Source organism: Acartia tonsa, chromosome 5 (assembly GCF_053477335.1).
Source record: "Acartia tonsa isolate MP-2025a chromosome 5, ASM5347733v1, whole genome shotgun sequence".
Lineage (NCBI taxonomy): Eukaryota > Metazoa > Arthropoda > Copepoda > Calanoida > Acartiidae > Acartia > Acartia tonsa.
Window position 1 is genome coordinate 10,388,514 of NC_137264.1, and position 17,221 is coordinate 10,405,734.

At 30.2% G+C, this 17,221-nt stretch overlaps 1 protein-coding gene across 2 annotated transcripts in view; it reads right to left on the minus strand.

Annotated features, from left to right (window-relative positions):
- LOC145318727 (uncharacterized) overlaps positions 1 to 10,950 on the minus strand; it is a 35,410-nt gene extending 24,460 nt beyond the window's left edge. For both annotated transcript variants that reach the window (XM_080160214.1, XM_080160215.1), the window contains exon 1: positions 10,837 to 10,950. The gene's annotated coding sequence lies outside the window, so the exon portion shown is untranslated. The remainder of the gene's footprint in view (positions 1 to 10,836) is intronic.
- Between the last annotated feature and the right edge of the window lie 6,271 nt (positions 10,951 to 17,221).

Genomic DNA, 17,221 nt, shown 5'->3' on the forward strand with positions numbered 1-17,221 from the left:
TATAACTAAGCCATATTCGTTCATCTAATTATTAAAACTGATAAATTGTTTGTTGATTCTACTTACTATGATGATTGTTTAATTTTATTACAACTTTGGCAGTCATACCCAGGGAACTAAACGGATAAGACAATGGCCGATATATTGATGTAAATCCCAAATGATGATACACAAGATTTCTCCTTTCTGTAGATTACAATTAATGATCGAAACGTTTGGACACTAAACTCAAATGAACCAACCAATCAAAATACAGTCCCCAAAGTTGTTAAGCAAATAAATAATAAAATGTTTTCATAAAACTTTGGGGGATAGTTTAATTAACAGCCCAACGTCCTCTCCTTCCGTGAGTCAAACCAATCTTCGATTGTTTTTTTTTGCTATATCTCATTTTATAGCAATGATAAATATTTGTGCATTTTTGTGAATATTTCCCAAATTAACCGGCATGTTTAGCTATGGCACGACATTAATAGTAAAATAATACTTAAATGTTTTTTTTTGTAGCTTTAATTTTTTGGTTTTTAACTGTTATTTGCTGTTTTTAATCTATATAGGAGAGCTATAGAGATCAAGAAATAGCCTTAAACCAACCCATGACATTAATAAGGTATTACTGAGAAGTGCAACCCATTAGGACCAGCAATTTTCGAGGTCTTAATTTTCACACACAAAAATGTGTACTTTATATAATAGGATCCAAATATTTTTGAATATGTGTGTGTGTTCTTGTAAGTTTGTTTTAGTATGTGTATGCTGTGCTACTTACGAATATACTTATTCTTGCTTTATTATATAGCAGGAAACTGTACACTGCTTACGGCTTTAAAATGGAAAAATTTATTACTTTATAATTTAGGAAAATCTTATGTAGTCCTCTTAAATTCTTTGGTTCCCTGACTGTCTATCTATTTTTAAAATTTCCATATCTGATTTTTTAAAATTTTCTTCACAATGGTCCCTTGGAAGGATGGAGATGGCAGTAAATAGCTTAGAAGCAATCAACCCTCATAATAAAATAAAAAAAAACAATCCTAGGACCTAAAAGAAGCTTTCCTAATATTGAAAACTTAGAAGGTATAATAGTAACTTGTTAATTAGATCTTAAAGGACGAACAAAAAACATTACTGCTTTATCCAAGAATTAAACATACTACTCATTCTATTTACATTCATTATATTGAATATATTTATCCTTGGTTTATTTTTACAATTTCATATTGCAACGCAATTTTAAGGAAAAAACAAAGATAACTCTTGTTTTAAAATTGTTCTACTTTTTTTACTTATATAAAATATTATTTAATTTTGTAATTTATACCTAAATTTCTAAAATATCTTAGTATGGTTAAATAGTCAACAGTTGAAAGCGAATTAGCAAATAACTTCACTTTCAAGGACCTTTAAACAGTTTCCCTTGAAAAAGATAACATTATCATTAATATTTCTAATCTTAGGACAACCCATTACCAAAGAATAATAAAACTCCACTAAATAGGAGTTTTTTTATCCCCTATAATTAATCTATTTACTTTTTTCTTTATCTGCGAGTTTTTTAAGATGATTATTTACAGAGTTATATTTTACAGATAGACAGATTATGTAACAATCCATAGATCAACCTAAGGGCAAATAATGGAGTAGCGCAGCTACTCTATAAAGTCCGTACGTCCCTCCGTAGTAATTTATACCTAAGACCCTACGAAGCAGGAGATGCTCTATTAAGAATACAAATTCTGTATGTTGCTCCAATTAAAGAGCATAAGATTGACCAATTTTCATTTGTAATGTAAATTTGCTTTAAAAATTACCATTTTTTGAAGGGGGGGACAATTAAATTAGACTGGTACACAAAATTATATAACCCTGTTATCTTATATTATAAGATAACTAAAAAAGTTTGGGTACTGAATTTTAATTTGTTGGTTTAAAATTAGTAGTGTCCAAACTTTTAAACCAATAATTCAAATCCACATAAGGGGTACTTTTGTGGTTCAGCATTGGGGAGGTTTATCAATTTATTGTACATTGTCTTATCTCTTGTGATTTCTGGGTTTTAATTTATTTTTCTTTTTATATTGCTGAAGCTGTGTAAGTTATGAAATTCTCCTTGTTTTATATTGAAGGTGAAAATTATTTAGAATTTCATCGAGAAACAGAAATTCATTTTGTCTGCATTCAAATTCTGTCTGATTTAAATAAGGATAGGGCAATATCAGGAATCTAAAGGGATAAGACAATGGTCGATACATTGATGTACATCCCCAATGATAATACAAAGAATAATTCTTCTGTAGATTACAATTTACAGTTTTGAAATGTTTGGACACTTCACTTAATTAACCAACCAATCAAAATTCAACTAAAGTCCTCAAAGTTGTTAGGCCAACGAATGAAAAACTTTATTATAAAACTTCGGGGACTAGTGTAATAAACAGCCCTGTGTCCCCTCCCTCCCTGAAAAAAATATTCTTCCCTTTATTCTTCTGTGGAAAATTCTACCCAATGATAAATTTTACACATAAACAACAAACTAAAATTATTTTGATTCCGCAAGTTAGCAAAGATAGACATACAGAAATCAAAATGATTATAACTTAGGTTAAATTTTTCAGCATTTGAAGTAATTTTTTTTGTAAACAAACATGCTAAAAGAATTTTTTCGCCAAAATCCCAGTCTCGAACAAATAAAAAGACAAAAAAATGAAGCGAAACATTTTTAGTATTTTATTCGCTTGATAATACTAATTTTCTATTTTCCTTCCAATGTTTGAAAGTTTCACTTTATATATAACCATTTTTGACGGATATATCTTAATTATAGAGTAGCTTTACATTTTAAAACATTTATTTCGGTTTCTGTCTTGTCCATATTTAAACAATTAAAGGTTTGAAATTTTGAAATATTTAAATAATTAAGTAATAAATCCTAAATAGAAAATAGCAATACTTTCAAATTATTTAAAATAATTTTTTATTGTCTCTTAAGGACAGTAATTTTTAAAACAAGGATGGCAACATCCATAAGTAGCAAAGCACACAAAAAGTCATGGAATAGGCAACAGACTAAGTGAGTTATAGATCAGATGTTTAGTTCTTATAACAATAAAAAAGGAACAGAATATGTAAGACCTCAAGAAAATAACGAGACTTTAAGAAAAGTTTAAATCTTTTAAAGCATGACCAACAGACAGACGGACAAAACAATGTATAGAATGCGCATATGTCATGAGAATCTTAACTAAAGATTTAAGCTCTCTTCCTTTAATAGCAGCTGATAAAATCACATTTCACCCATAGCGTTACGGACTGGCAGACAGACAAAGTGAATTATAGAGGAGCTTCGCTACTAAAAAGAGGCTAGGCTGATTTGAAGAAATTTAAGATGTTAATTTTGCTATCTCAAATAATCTTGTTGATAGTCGTTGTTTTTTTTCCAGGTAGGGAGGGGACATTGGACTGGAAATTACACTGGTACCTAAAGTTTAAAACTATGTCATCTTATGCGTTGGCTTACAAACTTCTAGTACTTTTTACAATTTTGTTTGATTGGTTCCAAAATAGTAGTGGCTAAGAATTACAATCAATAATTTTAATGTGGAGATAGGTTTGTTTTGATTATCATCAACGGGATTTTATCAATTCTTCCATTGTCTTATCCCTTAAGATTCCTGATTTTGCCATCATCCAAGTAATATAATCCAGGGCTCGACACTTAGGCGTTAGCAGCCAATTAAGCTCCAATTCGCGGCTGCCAAGCCCTGATATTATATAATCAGAATTCTAATTGCAGAATGAAATATGGCAACTCATGTTAATATCTAGACATGCACACCTATAACGTTTATTGAATATGTGAACATTTTTCCTCGTATACAATTTCATTGGCAGATTTTATATTAGGAAAATGCATTTTGGGAGTCTATACAAAAAAAAAGAAATTTGAAAAATAGCTATATGAGATAAAATGATAATACTTAATAATTAAATATTGCTTTCCTATTATATAAAGTAGTATGTTATTTTGTGTGTTCATTAAGATCTTGCTAACCTCCGAACCGATTAAGTTCTTAATATTAGAGAAGCTTCGCTTAAAAACAGAGCACTAAATGATAGGAGCTTGCCAGCTAGTTGCTGAACTGATTTGTAAGTCCATTTTTACGTCCGCCATTGGTTAAAGAGAAGCTGCGCTTCTCGCAATGCAACAATTTTTTGTCAGCCGCTAGCAATTTCACAGCACTGGTTTCTACCGCCTGCCAGATCAGGGAGGAAGATGACATTGGGCTGTTTATTACACCAGTTCCCAAAGTCTCATAATAACGTTTTCTTATTCGATGGCCTAACAAACTTCGGGACTCTTATTGAATTTTGATTTGTGCGGTCATTTAGTTTGGTGTCCAAACGTTTCAACCACTAATTGTAATCAACAGAAGGGAAATTTTGTGTGTCATCATTGGGAAGTATATTAATTTATCGGTCCTTGTCTTATCCCTTTAGATCCCTGGCATAAAGATGCTTTGCAATCATGAAAAAGTGTACTTCAATTTTAAACAAGGACAATGCCGTTACAAAGTAAACATACAGTTTAACGTAGATGATAGCGCAGCAATAATAAAATACAGCTAAATCCAGGGTTCTTAAGAGATAAGACAATGTACAATTAATGTAAATTCTTAATGAGGATAAACAAATTTACCCCTTCTGTACATTAAAAGATAGAAATCAATCAATCACAATCGAATAAAATACCAAAAGTTTTTAAACAAACTAGTAAGATTAAGTAGTTGAAAACTAAATGGTTTTAGTTTATGTACCAAATTTGTACATATATACTCTAAAAGGAATTCTAAAAAAATATTTTGTACTAGTACCTACTAAATTATAGAGTAATATTGCTCCTCATATTACAAAAATAAGGGATATTTGGGCTGTCGATAGGGCTTTTATCTTAGCATTCAAAATATTTGGAAAATCTCAGGAAGGGAGAGGACATTAGGCTGTTTATTTATAGCCCCCAAAGTTTTATAATAATGTTTTCTTATTCTCGTTGGCTCTGCAACTTTGAAGACTTTTATTGAATTTTGAAGGATTGGTTCATTAAGTTAATTAATAGAACGAGTATATTTGTGTATCATCATTGGGAATGTACAATTCCCATTAAGTTATCGGCCATTGTCTGATCCCTTTTTAAATAAAGAAAAAAACAATGCTTTTGTATAATTTGAACAGATGATTTTAAGCAGGGATATTAAGGGATAAGACAATAGACTTATCGTCCATTGTCTTATCCCTAATTGATGTACATCCCTAATAATATTAATAATCAAAATATCCTAATACAGTGTTTTTTTTTATGAGCACTTTTTTGAAAGGAATTTTACCCCACTTATAGTTATCAGAATTTAATGATTAATGGCTTATTTTCTTCGTTTTTTAAGTGAAATTATGAAACAACAAAAAAAATTACAGTTTTTGTTGAAAAAGTACAGTAAAGTTGAAAATTAAAAACTTAGGTGTCAACATCTAAAAATGGTTTTAGCGCATTTTTCTTATGCTCAAATAATCAACCTTTTGCAAGAATGGCTGGTAAACACTTCAAAGTTGAGATATAGAGCTAAAAATGTATACAGATACTATTAGGGACATGTACTAGAACATATCAAAGTTTGAAGGTCATATCTCAACCAGGGAGGGAGTACTGGCCCCCCAAAGTCGACTACAGAAAATCCATTTTTTTAAGAAAAATGCGCTAAAACCATTTTTATATGTTGACACCTAAGTTTTTAATTTTCAACTTTACTGTACTTTTTCAACAAAAACTGTAATTTTTTTTGTTGTTTCATAATGTCCCTTAAAAAACGAAGAAAATAAGCCATTAATCATTAAATTCTGATAACTATAAGTTGGGTAAAATTTCTTTCAAAAAAGTGCTCATAAAAAAAACACACTGTACAAAGATCTGAATTATTGGTTGAGTCAACCCAAGGCTTTTGAGCTAGCGTGTTTGTAAAACTTGGGGTACCAGTGTTATTTACAGTACAATGTCCACTCCATCCGTTGGTTTTTATGTATCTACTAAATTTACTACTCTAAAAGCATAAGCTAAAAGTAAGTACATCCAACAATGATTTATTATCTATCAAGTTTCGTTTTTATGAATGTTTTCATCCTTGCTTGTATTACAAAGATGAAATATATTTTTAATAGAATAAAAAGGCCCATTTACTTTGTGCGTATTTAAAAACGACTGAAAGCACTAATTATTTAATTACCCCTAATTATAGATTAATAGATTATACCAGAGGTGAATTCTTTTTTAAAAATTTGCCCCACTAAAATTTTAGTGAGGCAAATTTATCCTCTCTAAAATTTTAGTTTCCTCCACTGATTTTAGTGGGGCAAAAGTTTTTTAAGAATCCACCTCAGACTTTCAGCTTTTGGATGCTTTCCATCAAAGGGCTTAGCGAGCCTAAAACAATTTTTAAAAAAGAAGAAAAATATTATTAGCAAAAGGTAATAACCCCCCCCCCCCTATGTAAATTTCACCCCTGTAGTAAAGATTTTCCAGGGGGGGGGGGGGGGGGAAATAAAAGCTGGAGCGTATTTGCTTCCCTTTATGTTCTCAATAAAAGCACTCATTTAGAAAAAAAGAAATTTGCCATGAAACATGAAAGACAATTTATTTAGTTTTGCAAACATAAAAAGTCAATTTCCTTCTAGTGTAGCTCCTACACCCCCTTCCTCGTCTTATTATCTTCCTTGTAATTTTATTTACTAGTTTTAAATCAAGCCAAGAGCTCGTGTGTTTGAAAAGGAAGAACCATTGAAATCCGTTTTTCCAATTATTAAAACTCAGTTAGAGAGGGGATATTTAACTGTAAATTATATTTTTACTTAAGTCTTGTTTCAACTGTATCTTATTTGTTAGCTTTAAACATTTAGATACTTTGATCAGTTTTCTCGAAACTATAGTGTCAAAACTTTACACCAATAATTTTAATCTATGAAAGAGATAGTTTTGTTTATTATTATAATTGGGAAGGATATTGATTTATCGTCTACTGTCTTATCCCTTTCGAATCCCCGCTAAAATTCTATCCTTACATTAGGTAACGTTATGCTGGAGAGCCCTTTACATACATCCCCAATGATGATACACATAATTACCCCATGTATAGGTTAAAATTTGTGGTTGAAACATTTGAACACTTAAATTAATTAACCAACCAATCAAAATTCTTCTAAAGTTGCTAAGCCAACAAATAAGAAAACGTTATCATAAAAACTTTGGGGACTAGTGTAATAAACAGCCCATTGTCCCCTCTCTCTATAATAAATAGAACCCAACATTAATGGCGATAAAAAAGGACCAAAAAGTTGGAAAATGTTGAAGAGGGGTGAGGAGGATTTCATGTAATTCGACGATTTTTTTACAATAATTTCAAATATTTCATACTTTTGCACAATAAAGGTGCTACAAAATTTTTAATTTTTAGATTTTTTTTATTAAAATAAAAATTTGTAAGTCCATTTTTGTCTCTCATTTGTGAAAATCAACTTCTAAATCAAAGTGTTGTGTAGTTTTCAATGTAATAACCGCTAAAGTCGACTTAAATTGTATGTCAACAAAATTATGCTAGAAGTTTAACAGGTCAGAAAATAGTTGTAGTTCTTATTCATTTCATGATGATTTTTAGAAGCTATTTATTTTGGTAAAGATCAGTTTGTGCTGTAGCAATAATGCATGCAGGGAGGGAGAGGACATTATTACACTAGTCACCAAAGTTTAATGCTAACTTTTTCTAATTCGTTGGCTTAAACACTTTAGAAAACTATTGAATTTTGATTGGTTAGTTCATTAAGTTGAATATCTTATTGCAATCTATTTTGTGCATCATCATTGGGGATTTGCATCAATTTATCGGCCATTTCCTTATTTCTTTAGGTCCCTGTGAGTTATTTGCATTAAGCGTAAACGAAGGAAATATTGGAATAGAATTATAAGAATTAGATGGTTAATCCTATCCCATAAACTGGCAAACAAATTCCAAGTAGATTGTTTATTTACATTCTTATATATTTCCCGAAAACTAGATCTATCATTCGAAATTCAACTACATATTTCTAGCTAACTTATTATATGTTTTTTTTTTATAATATGCTTCAAATTATACGAGGGAAGAAATTCTTACACGGTATAATTTACCAAAGCTTTGCCTTATCCAATAAATTTATAGTTTAGATGTGTAACCAGACATCTACCTGGATCCCCCTGTTGTGGACCTTTTTCGTCTAATAGCATATTGCTTTCTGTTCTTTTGTAGGGACTTGGCTGTGTTAATATTCCAGACGCAATTGGTTGATTTTCAAAGACCAGATTGAAAGTCGACACAGGGTCCTCGGGAAAGGGACATACAGTTATTTAACCCCTTCCACCTCTTTGGTTTTACTCTAATCTTTAATATTTATAAACAATTTGAATATTAATATCTGATTGTACACTCTCTATCCAACATTATGGCCGGATTGTCCTCCACAGTTTTCCGAACCTAGTAAAAGTGTCTGACTCAGATTATGTAAAAAAAAAATTAACCAATGAGAGGCCAGAATACACTGTAATTGACCAATGGTAAAATTTATAGTGGCCTCTCATTGGTTAATTTTTTTTTGACGTCATAATCTGAGTGAGCCACTTTTACTAGGTTCCAGTTTTCCTGTTGGCTGATTTAGAGAGAATGTATCTAGATCCTCTTTATTTATATCTTAAATATTCAGGGAGGGAGGGGACATTGGGGTGTTTATTACACTAGTCCCCAAAGTTTTATAATAACCCTTTGTTCATTCGTTGGCTCAACAACTTTGGGGACTTTTATTAAATTTTGATTGGTTTGTTTATTAAGTTGAGTGTCAACCACTAATTGTAATCTACAGAACAGGTAATTTTGTGTATCATCAATGGGGATGTAGTAAATTGTACAATGTACTTCCTTATATCGGCCATTGTCTTATCCCTTTAGACCCTGTTGAATATTGGTAAGATTGTAATCATGAAATGTCAATCTAAAAACTCTGGATTTTCACAAATTTTCTTTGCTATTTAGTAGCACAGCTTCTATAGAGTTGGGGTATGTACGTCAGCCTGTTCGTCAAACACTGTTTTTGGTATTTTTGACCGTTAATTAAACATTAATTATCCTTTTTATTCTACAATAGTAATAAAATAACTTTTCTATGTTCTTAGTTCTTTTTGCCATTTTAAAAACATTGAAATGTTTGGAAAAAAAGGATTGTTAAATCTTCATACTGGATTAAAAAATCATTATTAAAATTGTTTTTTGAAAGAGGGGAAGGGGTTGTTTATTCCCCTATACGTTCTTTGGGGAGATTTTACTCATAAATTATATTTATTTTACAAAAATTTTGGATCTAATAATAACTTTATTACCTTCCATCTTTAAATTTTTTGAAAAATAAAATCTACCCTAAGTTTATTCTTACCTTATTTTCTGAAGAGAAATAATTTAAATCAATTTTTAAAGTTTTAAAAATCTAAATGTGCTTACATAATTAATTAGAATGCATGGGTTGAATTATTAATTCATTACCAGCAAAGCTACTCTGTTACACATTATGTCTGTATTGCCATTGTAAAAACATGGTTATCTCGGTTGATATTAAAGATGAACTGTTTATAATGCAAATATTATATTCTCTTTGAACTGACAACTACTCTATAATTACATTATATATATCCACCCTTCTTTTACTTTAATTGTGCTACGGTCACAATTCTATTCCTTGAATTAATCTGCTAAACATATAAGATAGACTTCTGAATTTTTATGTAGGATTACCTTAACCAATGAGCATTTATTCCAATTTTACTTGTATAATTCTCTAATTATGGATGTTGTCATCCTAGTTTTTTTTTATTAAATTTCACCAAAAAAATGTGTGAAACTATCTAAAAGTTGCGTAATCTGCACTATGCACATAAACTAGAGTCATTAAAAAAAAACTAGTTTCATCTACTTTTTTCCTTTTAATATTAAAAAGAGACATGTGCATTTTTTTTACTTAAATAAATTATTTTGGGGTGTTTTGACCCCCAAGAAATGGTGTAAACGGTACCAAAATCATCCCCTCTCTAAATTTAATTCATGCACATTTTATAAAAAGTGAAAAAGCTGTTTTATAATTGTAAAACGGCGTTAAATGTTTTTTTTATAAATATAAGTTTGAGGAATGGGTTACTTTGAGGGGGGGGGGAGGTACTATAATCATGAAACGACCAGTAGGAATATTAACGGAAAAGTAGAACCCAATTAAACAAATAATTGGTAACTTCATACTTTACAATACTTTATATTTTGTTTTATTTTAAATATTTTCTAAATTTATAATACATAATACATTTATATATTTAAACATAAATGTTTTGTACATTTAAAATAAAGATTAATATTTTATAATTTATAAAACAAATTTTTCAAATGTTGCTTTAAAGTTTAAAAATAAATTTTTCATGTATTTTCATTTATTCTGTTTTTTACTCACTTTATTTTGTATTATTTTTGGTACAGTAATATGCATATTTGTATATTATGATTTTATTTTTTTATACTTATATGAAACATGTTGTACTTTATCTATCATCCACCATTTTGATTTTTTACATCAGCTTTTCTTTACGATACACTGTTATTTCCACGTTAAAATCACTTATTAAAACACATCAAATCACTGTAAATTTATGCTTAAAATAAAGCTTATAACTTTATGCACACGTTTTCACTAATTTTTGCTGCAGATTTAATACAAAATCCGGGAAAATACCTTTGTAAAAAATGCACTACTCGCTGTTATTTCAACATTTTTTCCTTTGTTTACGGTTGGTACTGAAGGTGCACTGCACTGGGGATGACAAGTGGCTCAGTAACACAGGATGCCGTGGCGCAACCAGGTAGCTGCAAATTTTATATGCTCTGAAATGGTAGATTATCATCGGTTGAAAAGGATACATTGTTACAGATTTGTGTTTAAAGATGTATTTAAGAGCTACATTTTACATGTTGTAAGTTTGATCTTAAATTTACTTAGATTATATGTAGACAAAATTTAGAAATTTGTATTTTTCCTTTTTATACTTTTATTTTTTTTATACTACAGGATTAATTTTGAATGAGGGAAATTTTTTAGTTGTTTGTTAGATATAATTTTAGATTTATTTGTTTGATTTTTAAATTAGAGAAAAAAAAGCATTGAGTATGTAAATTTTGACAACCCCGGTACTTAGGTGGTTGTTGTGTCTAATCCAAGATGGCGTCAAGGTCTCAACAACAGCCCTCCCCCTCCCGCTATGGTCATCTGCTTTCACCCCCCCACAACACAACACTGTGTGGGATCCAGACAACACAAGTTTTGTACCCAGCCAGGGAAAGCAACTGTGAAGTAATACTTTGGTCCTTGCCAAAATACCACATTTTTTACAAAAATATGATCGCAAAATTGTCATGAATTTTATTTTATACATTAATATAACAAAATTAAATAGATTTTATCATAGCAATAATTCAGACATAAGTATACAGAATTTCTTTTTGAATTTCAGCTGTTGTTTCATTTCCAAGACAAAATTGTCTACTCTAGACTCGAACAATTAATCTTAATTGGTGGAATCATTATATTTTATTTAAGAAACCATTACATTAATAAAATGAAAATTTTACATTTATATTCTCAGCTAGATTTGTATTTTCCTATCAGTAGGAAAATGACACTAAAACATAACATGCTTTAGAGATAAAAATATATCTAAGAAAAAATCTTATTGTGTTTTAAAAATCAGGGTTCAAAGTTTCAAAATTAAATCTTTTAAAAAAGTGTATATATGACATAGAACTACATATAGAATAAAACTTTTGATAAATTTGAAAATCTGTTCAAATGGTCAAAGTAAATTTTATGTAAACCCTGTTAATAAGAGGAAGCTAGTTTTGTAAAGGTATTACAGAGGGTAAGGGGGGAGAACAGAGGGGAAGAACCCGTTCTCTCAATGTCAAATCCGAAGGTCAAGCTTTTACAAAATTGTACATAATCTATTCATCAAAGTTAAACTTATCTTTTTTTCATCAACGAAAAAATTAAGAAAATTATAATCTAAATTGATTTACAAAGGGCTAAGCAGCCGCAGCTACGTTTAGTTGTCAGTTTCAGTTCTTCCTTAAAATCCAAACAGGTCTTCTGACAACAATCAACCTACAATTTTATGAATCCGACCATAATCATCACGATTTACTTAATGTACAACAATAATAATAATTAATAAAAATATTTTATTTGTAAATATTTTGTCAATTTTATCTCATGTAATAAATATTTTAGTTTAACAATCAACCACCAAAATTTTGAACAAATATTGAAATTGCAGCTTCCAACAAGGCAACTTAAATTTTGTCTTTTTCTATTTTATTAACCACTGGTATTAATTTATAAATTTTATCCTGTAGATTTTGCTAACGGAAGATAAAAATTTTGCCAAGAGCCACGAGCAGTCTGCCCATTATTTACACCTTTAGTGTGTGTATGTGATGAGTCATGTCAAACAAATATTAGGTAAGTTCAAATTTGCATGGCTTAAAGAAATTATCGTCTAATTCTATACAAACAGGCTTACTTTTTTATCTTTGTAAAATATTAAAAGATTTTTTTATATAATTCTGAAATACTGAAAAAGAGCCTGGCTTAAATTTTGTGATTTTGTTCGCAAAGGGGGGATCGACATAATAGAAAAACCTTGAGGCTATTATTATAAGGAGAGAAAGAGAGAAACATTGAGAAAGGAGAAAGAAAAAAGAAAGAGGAAAAAGGAAAGAGATAAGAATAGACCGTAAATTTAGCTTTCCTTGCAAACTACCAAAATTTAAAGTAAAATTGTGTTAGCTTTTAGTTGCCCATAATCTCTAAGAAATTTATATTATTTTTTTATTTTGAGGGGGGAGGGGGGAAAGAGGAAGAGCTTTTTATTTTTTAGTAAGTTAAATGATGGGTGTCAATTTTTCAAAGGCCTGAATGAGGTAACCTAATGTATTTTTTAAAAAAAATTAAGGTCTAAAAAGTAAGGAATCTGAGTTTGAAGGGGGTAAACAAAACACCCCTTTACCCCCACACGTGAACGTCTATGGGGTGAGGGATCCATTGTTAGGTGTTAATCAAGTAACGAGACAAATATAGTGCTTCTCTTGAAAGCAAATCTCAATTAGATCAGCTAAGTATAAATAAGAAATGTACGTACCTCTCTTCACGGAAATAAAATACTATGAATTTGTAAAGTGAAATCAATATTTTTCTAAGTAAGTTTTTTTGCTTCATGGTGAGAAACCACCCAAAATCTAAACCCCCCCCCCCCCATCCTAAACCCCCCTGATTTCCGTGGTTCAAAACTACTTCAAAATGACCCTTTCAAGAGACAGAAATAATTATTATGAAAAATGAAAATATATATTTCAAGGGACAGGACGATTGGACGATAAATTTATATACAGCCCCAATAACGACAAACAAAATTACCCCTTTCAGTAAATTATTGGTGGAAAAGATTAGTACAATCCAAATTAAGATTTAATGAAGGACTCCCAAGTTTTTATGCCAACAAATGAGATGTCCTGTTTATGAAAATTTGGGAAGCGGTGTAATTTAAACTCAAATATCCCCTCCCTCCCTCATAAACAAATAAATTTAATTTTAAATCTTTCATCAAACCTAACATTTATTCCCCTGATAATGAGGAAGGGAGAGGACTATGGTTGATAAACTAATCTCCCCCAACTTTGCTCTTGTCTCCTTTATATAAAAAATACATGTAAATTACCCAATATATTACCAACAAATTATGTAAGCGACGAAGGTAGAATTTTACACTAGAATCTATTTTTTTTCTAAATTGACAACAACCTTTCCTCATCAATATATCCAATATCCATTGGAAGATTGTTAGTATGCATTATTTGGATATATTTGTCCCCGATTTATTTGTTACTAGGCCAATAACTAAATAAGAATAACAACATCTACAGGAAGGGAGGGGACATTGGACTGTAAATTATACTGGTAACCAAAATTGTATAATTACGTTATCATATTAATTAGCTTAAGAACTTAGAGTAATTTTGTTTATCATCATAGGGGAAATCAATTTATCGCCCATTACCTTGTCCCTTAAGATCTTACAACACCCACCAAACAAAATCTTGTAGAATCGGTCATTTAACAGGGAAGAAATGGTTAATTTACGTCATTTATTCATAAACAAACGTATACACCAAAGTTATAAAGTAGTTTAACGTTTAAAATTATGCAAATACAGTTTCAGAAAAGCTATCTTTTGATAAAAATGTACCAGTTTTCTACCCTATATGTAGAATATAAATATACATTCAAAATCATCAACCTAATTTCAAATGAAAATTCGGGCCGTACATACCCCTCCCCCTCCCTAGATTTTTAATATGCTACTTTAAATAAGTAAGCTTGTTAAAAAAGAATTAATTTATGAAGATAAACAGTGTTGTTGTACTGTATGGGTAATACATTTATACTATTGGTGGTTGTGTAGGGACCCATAAAGTGATTTTCTGGATATTGAAAGAAGACAATTAATTCACTTGACCATATATTTGAAAGGAAACATTAGACGGAGGATGTGACATCTCTTCTGTATATTCTCAAATACTTATAGGGTCAGGGATCTTAAGAGATAAGACAATAATGAACGATAGATTAATGTACATCCCCAATTATAATAAACAAGATTACTCTTCTTAAGCTAAAATTATTGGCTATATTGTTTGAACACTTTTAGTCTGAAACCAACCAATCAAAACTCATTATAAGCACCCACAAATAAGATAATGGTGATTATATAATTTTTTGGTACTTGTAATATAAAGTACGATGCCCCCCCCCCCGCCCCCCATCTTTCTACTGATAATTTGCGGTTCTGATAAATTAATAATGTGATAAATTGGTGGAAACGATGACACACCACACGAAGCTAGTTAACTTTAATGGCAAGGAAAATGTGGAAAAATTTCCTTTAAGTCAGAATATTTTAGCTTTTATGGTAATGGCTAAAAAGTGTCCAAACAAGTTTACCAAATATTTAGAATAGTATAGCAGAAAAAGATTTAGATAAATAAAGAAATAGCGACTGTACCCCTAGTATGTTGTAATGGAAGGGGGCAGAAAAATAGCCTAAAACTGCCCTATTGGTTTAGAAGTATACTTAATCATAAACATATTTCTAAAATGGACGTTCAGACTTTCTGGTAAAGATTGTAGAGCTGCTACGTTTTCTACATTGAACATAACTGTTAGAAAAATCAACATGCAAGTTTGAAATCGATAGAACGATTCTAAAATACCTTTAAAAAGGACCAATCTAATCTATGTATAAAGGCCTTTTTTGGATAAACTTTCTGGACATGCAAAGTTAAATTTTATGTATGCGACTGACCTAACTCTTATTCTAATTTATGTAAACTTGCTAAGTAAAATGCGCAAAATAAATAGCCAAAGTCATATTTGTTTTTCTTTTGCAAATGCTTTGAGCGATAATAAAGATAGAAAGACCATCATTAATATGCATAGAATGATTGAATGCTAGATGTTTATCTCTCCACTTACTAACAGTATATAATATTTCAAAGCAATAAGATGTTTGTCTGTTTGTTAAAAATTTTTTTAGAATGTTTTGCAGCTAACAATTAGTAAAATGGCATTGACACCTTACTGGGGAGGTTTTAGGCCATTCTTGCCTTAAAAACAAGGAGTATTAAGTTTCAGTTGTTTTACAGGGAAATGAGAGTCTTTGCAATGTTATTTCAATTTACTTCAAGCAATTTATACGTTAATAGTTATTTTTCGCATCGTATTATAAACAGCTTTCCGCGGATATAGAAAGTACAATTATAAGATTAAAACCAGTTTTTTTAGCCCCGAGGTGCCGAAGCCTTCGGCACCTCGGGGCTAAAAAAACATAGACCTAGTTTTTTCGTATGGATGAGAACCGGTTCCTATCCACCAGATTCGAATGAATACGAGAATAGTCATCACAATCCTCGAACAAATAAAGAATTTAAACTGTTTAAAGTAAACGCATAGTACGTATTAATATGATAAAAATTGAGTTCTAATTCAAAATTTGCGAAAATTCAAACTAATGATAAAGTTACATGGAAATTTCAAACCCTCCAACCCCTTTTTATGATTCTATAAAAATATGAATTCTTTCTGAACATTATTACGTTGCTAGCAAAAACTTGATTTTACTAGATATTTTGTCATTGTGCATACATTTTCGCTTAAAAATTATATTATCAAATCGCTAAACCGCATTTAAACTGTTTCATATCTATAACATAGAACAGAAAGCAATAGAATATACAAAACTTTTAAAAAATCAGGAAACTTTTAAAAATAAGGGTTATTTCTTTTTTAGCATGACAAACGGACAAAGCAATGTATAAACTAAATGTCAAAGAAATCTATAGTTGTCTATAATAAATAGCAGTCAGAAAATCTTTTACCCCATTAGCGTTACGGACTGACTGAAGGATAGAAAAGGTGAATTATAGAGTAGCTTCGCTACACAGAACTAAACATATCTTGAAACATATCGTAAAAATTATTATATTTTAAATGTTTGTAAATGATCATTTGTCCATATGTCTGTTTTTTAGCTTTGTTTTTTTTTATATTGTCATTCTTGTGTTAAAAAGAAACTTTTTTACTTTCACGGACTACAAAAGTTTTTTTGACAAAGAAATCAACAAGGATGATAACATCTCTAAGTAGAAAAGCAAACATAAATATAAATATAGTTTAATTTATGGCACAGAGAGACAGGCATAGAGAACATTTTTGTAAAGCAAATGAAAACTTATTTATTGAAATAAAATCTTCTACAGAGTGGTACACACAGACAGATGAATAATGTAAGTTATAGAGTAGCTGCGCTAAGCAAAAATGCTACATGTCATGGACCTTTGTAAAAAGACAACTCCTTGCTAACTATTTTTGCAGAAAACATTTTAGTAGAGTGTAGCAGCTCTTTTACTAAATGTACAAATTATATTACATATCCATTTGACTCTAATAACATACATTTATATATAATATAATATCTTAAATAAGGTTAGGTTAAAATAAGCACCAATGCGTT